The sequence below is a fragment of the Cibotium barometz genome, chromosome 8 (genome assembly GCF_041138505.1).
Source record: "Cibotium barometz isolate CiBa-2024 chromosome 8, ASM4113850v1, whole genome shotgun sequence".
Taxonomy (NCBI): domain Eukaryota; kingdom Viridiplantae; phylum Streptophyta; class Polypodiopsida; order Cyatheales; family Cibotiaceae; genus Cibotium; species Cibotium barometz.
In genome coordinates this window covers 53,144,444-53,150,013 of record NC_141053.1, presented here as the reverse complement: position 1 = coordinate 53,150,013, position 5,570 = coordinate 53,144,444, and positions in this window count along the sequence as shown.

The window sequence follows — 5,570 nt, the reverse complement described above, 5'->3', positions numbered from 1 at the left end:
GAGAGGTTGGAGAAGGGCGAGGTGGAGGCAGAGGGGTGGCAATGGGGGTGGAGAGGTTGGAGAAGGGCGAGGTGGAGGCAGAGGGGTGGCAATGGTGGTGGCACCCTCAAGTTGGACGGGGCGGGGGAGGTCGCTTGCAACATGATATAAAACCTTGGTTGAGGAGTGAGGCTGCCATGTGAGCTTTCCTTGTGGGTTCATGCAGAGACCGCTTGGAGATCCTTGTGTAGATCCTTGGCCCAGTTTATTGTCATTCTTTGCTGGACACAGGGTGAGGGTAGAGGGATGGCACCGATTGAAATGATTGGTCCAACGGATGGTGAGGAGAAAGAAGAGGGCATGGGCGGTCATGACCAACTCTTACTGGGGGATATTCTGCCACTCGACCCCATCTTTGGTGGTGGAGCCCTGGTAAGTGTCGCGGATGTGGTGTATTACATTGGTGAGGAGAACATACGGTTACTCCACTTGCGAGAGATGGAGCGCCTCCCGAACGAGGTCTAGAGTGAGGTGGATTATGTGGGGGTGGCCCTTGTTGTCCAACACTTGTCTTGTAGCCTCATTCGCATCATAAGTCTTTATGAAGTACAAGCAATTGAGGAGCTCCGGCCCCCAGGGTTCCAAGGTGGGCAAGCCGTCGAGCCCAATTTGCTCCAAGAGAGCCACGATTGCCGGATCAGTGGTGGTCATACCCTATAATATGGCCCTATGTAATATATATATATATATATATATATATATATATATATATGTATGTATGTATAAAGAAGCCTAGACTACAAATTAGATTCTATGCATAAAGTAATCTATGTTATCAAAAAGTGTAGAAGGGGGCTATATTTATATAGAATGTTAAGGTCAAAAGGAATGGAAGGCTTTAAGGTTAAAGCTTTAAGATATAGCTTATAACTAAGCTTTTAAGGCTTTGAAATAGCAAAGCTTGTAAGCTTTGAATTGAATAAAAGCTAGCTACTAACGGGCAAACAAGAAAACTGATGGTGGACCAGAGAAGAGAGAGAGAGGGAAAAAACAACCGACAACAAACGGCTCAAATCAACAAGAGCTAGAGAAGAAAGGGGTGGTTGATGGGCATGTGCCAATTACCAATTTAGCAAAGAGAGGGAAAGAGTGTTCAGGTGGCGGCAACGCATCATCAAAAAGAAAGAAAGATAGTATAAATAAATAATAAATAAATAAATAAAAGAGGCCAACTATTTCAACGCAACCAAGGAAAAAAAAGGAAAATAAGAAGACACGAGCAGCAGCCACCGTTGATGGAAGAGAGGGAGAAAAATTATGATGTTGGAAATTTTGAGCGTGGAAGATTTAGTCTCCTCGGTGTACTAATCGCATCCAATGTCTCAAATTTGGATTTGGAGAAACCTCTTTTCAACCAAGAGTGGTTTTGTAGGGTCATCGGCAGTTTTAGGTAGTTTGAGGCATTCAACAAAGTAAAAAGCCTTATAAGCTTTATAGATTAAAGCTAAAACATGATATTTTAATATAGACTTAGGCCTTGAAGTTGAAAATATGTGCTGATAGAGGTTGCCCTACACCGTTCAATAGAAGAGAGAAGGCTAGCGAAGTTTCTCACATAAGTTGGTCTTGTTGGTAATGTTTGATCTATTCAAGCAACTCCATGGTAGCCTTTAACATGCAAAGTAATCCCAAATTTGTTCCCTTTTTAAATAAGCTAACCTTTTAAACTTTAGCTTTTACTTATGTCCAAGGGTTAAAACCATTAACTTCTTTACCCAAAGGTCTAAGAGATCTCTCTTTTCATCCATGAAAGAGACAAGTCGATTCGTACCATGCACGGTTGGCAGGCTTTGCAGCTTAAAAAGTATTTTACATGCTTTTATAAATTCATCTTAATAAAACTTATTACGAGAAGAGGCCTACCTTGCCTTGGTAAGTAATTCCAAAAATTTTGATTTCCTTTTCCCAAAGAATATCAAAATCTTTTGTTCTTCGCCTTGCTCTAATACCATTGAAACATGAATCTTTTCTCCAAGTACTTACTTAGCTCACAATTCAAATAAATATACTAATTTAATTGACACACCATAGCATAGCATAAGAAGAAGAAAATACTTATCAACACATGAATAAGAGCATTGGGTGCAATCTCCCCCCCAACATGTGTGGCTCCTTCTCCCACACACGGTATTATGTTATATTCATATTTTAACCCCTTGGAGCCAATAATAGCACCTTTTTCACTTTGGGCCTTTTGCTTTACATATAAATAACCTTCTCCGAAGTTTATAGGGTTTACACATGACAAAACTTTTGCCCAATGATAAATACAAATGGGCCTATACAACTACACACGTGCACATAAAATAATCTTGTGCATATATGCACATAAAATTTGATCACATGATAGGCTTCAAATGATCAATAAAATTTAGATGCAAAAATATCATGATTAGCACATGACCTTCATCTTTGCACCAACCATCCGTACGACATCTCAATCGGTACCCTCGTGCAGTGCATCACCTCTATCGATACACATCTCACTACCTATACTCATAGACATAATCCATGTTAGTTAAATAATCAATTAAATACATCAATCAATCCCAATGCTTGTCATGAGAGATAGGTAACCATAATATTAAATCACACGTAGGGTGTCCCCCATATAAAATAATAAATATAACTCCCAATAAATAACAAGGTATTTTTTATATCCCCTAGGTACAAGGAATTACCTAATCTTCATAGAATAGGTAATTTGATTGGCTACAGTAATTATATCTATGATGTCAGATTATTTGATTCCTTGGGAGTTGGATTGAGGGATTGTTGTGTTCCTCACGACTTTGGTTCAAGTTGGTTTGTTTTTAGTTCCAGTAAGATAGTTGTATAGGGATGGGGGCTATAGATCTGGTTAGTTTCTATGGCCTAGTAATGAGTAGAAAGTACATGAATGGTGAACCAGATTATGGAGTCAATTGTCAAATAAATTCGAGTTTCCCCTATTTATTTCCAAGATTGAGAATGTGTTCAACGTGGGAGGTAGTTGCTAGTTTACATCAACTACCTCCTAGTTTGTTGCAGTTGCTAGTTTACATCAACTACCTCCTAGTTTGTTGCAGTTGCTAGTTTACAGCTTAGATGTTTCCTTTAGTGGAAACATCTGAGGAGGGAAGTATGTTACATGCATAGTGCTAATCTTAAGGATTAGTGGTCTAATATGATAAGGTTAGGAAAGCCCTGATATTAGGAGAAAGCAGGCTAATACGGGAAGCTTAAGTTATTATTAATAAATCCATGTGTACTAGTGGCTATTTATAATAGTTTAGTTATTTATAACAGCAATGGGCACTATATAAGCGAAACATTACCTCACTATTGGTCAAAGTTTGACCAAGACTTTGGCTATGTGTGTGGAAGAGCATAGATTGGCATGGATCTATGGGGGTTACACCTTTGCCCCTAGCTCGAGGGTGGTTCGAAGCATAGAACCTATGGTTGGGAGGTGAGCTAGATTGCACACCTCTTAAGGGGATTTGTACTAATCACTCGTGTTTTGTGTTTAGGAGATCCGTGGGGGGTCGTAACATTGTGGCTTCACGAAGTAGAAGATTGACTTGAGACTCTATATTCCAAGCCCTACAACAGGAAGATGAAGATTGTGTCAAGGTGAAAGAAGAGATGGAGCAAGGTTTACATGAGACGATCATGAGCATTGAGATAGTGGTTTACTGAAGATTTGAAAAGAACACATCATATCAAAAGTCACAACCAAAGTTGGAAAAAAAACTAGATGATTAGAGATGCTTTATATCTATGTGGGTAGTTTACTTTATGCATGGAGATAAGGAGGGGTACTTAGGTGAGCAACTACATGTCACTGGAGTTAGCGTTTGCCTCAAATTCAATTGAGGGTATTCATATACCCAATCTTATCGTTACAAGAATGATAAGATTGGGCTTCTAAAACAATCGAATAAACCTAAGGGTGGAAAGACATGGATTGCTGAGGAACTCACTCCAAATGCAACTCAAGTAGAAGAATACTTAGCCAAGGTTAAAGGAGCTTGAAAAGAAGGCAAGTGGGCAGTACATCGTGAAGGTAGAGGGCTCATTAAAGATTTTCATAAACCAAAAGAAAAAGCAAAAAAAAGCCAATACTAAATGCTTTTTAACAAAGGTGATTATACTTGATGCTTGTTGACATTGCATATTTACTAGTAGATTAGTATGATGTGTTCATGTATGCCTTTATTTTCATGTATGTTTTCTTTTTTTTTAAGGATTATAGATTATTATGATCAAGACTGACATGGTCTTTCAATTTTGTATTTGGTCTCATAGTTCATTTTGGCATTTTGTAGAGAGATCCCCTCTTCTCTCTCTCTCTCTCTCTCTCTCTCTCTCTCTCTCTCTCTAGTTCACAATAAAATGGAGGAGGTTCTAAAATTAGATCTCCTTGTGTCTCTATCTAGTTGCATACAATAGGGTAGGTTCTTTGAGGTTTGGGAGATAGATGTGTGCAAATGGGTGGGTAGAGGATGAGGGAACACTGCAAAGTAGGAGGGAGGTGAGTAGAGGTGGCAAGCAGAGGATGAGACAATAGCGTGAGTAGGAGATCCGACGAGGAGTTGGCATAGTAAGGGGAGGTGCGTGGAGGTGCAAGGCTGTTAGAGTAAGGTAACTTAAGGGCATTAATTAATGTCTCCACCACATAGAAAACTAGGTGAATTTTATGCACATAGGAATTGACATTTCCTTGCCTTGTGTTGACAAGCCCCCATTGACTAGCATGTCTCTACATCTCTCTCTATGCAGGGAATGAGAAACTCTCTCTCTCTCTCTTTGTGTGTTTGCGTGTGGGTGGAAGGCAATGATAGCATCAATCAAAGAGCTATAACTATTTATAGCACTAAGTAGAGAGTTGTATATCTCTTTATTTGTGCTTTTAACATCGATCGAAGAATACTGATCTCTCTCTCTCCCCCAGCTTTTACATCATCTCTTTATTTGTGCTTGCAACATCGATCAAGGAATATTGATCTCTCTCTCTCTCCCCCAGCTTTTACATCATCTCTTTATTTGTGCTTGCAACATCGATCAAGGAATATTGATCTCTCTCTCTCTCTCTCTCTTCCCCCCCAGCTCTTACATCATCTCAATGTTGTAGGCGAATGGATGGGGGCATGTTGTTAGTGTTGGTGTACGAATTGTGGAAGGCTCTCACCACTTTGGTGGGGTGTTGGCCTGATTAGGTGATGATGCGCTTCTCCATGGCCATCTTGCAACGCTGAAGCTGATGTCATTGGCTTGGTGGACCTACTAGAGCGGTGCAACGACATTAAGTGAGGGGCCTCAATGAGGGAAGGTGAGAGAAGTAGGAAGTTGGTGTGGAGGAGGAGCCATTCTAAGGTTGGAGACCTTAGGGATGTCAAGAGTCCAATGAATTAAGGCCCTGAATAATAATAATAACGAATAAAGAAAATAAGGCACCAAAATGTTGTATTACATTTCCATTAAATATATTATGTGAGTTTTTAAAGAATAAGAGTGTTTTTCTATAGCTGTCTCCCAAATTTGTTAAC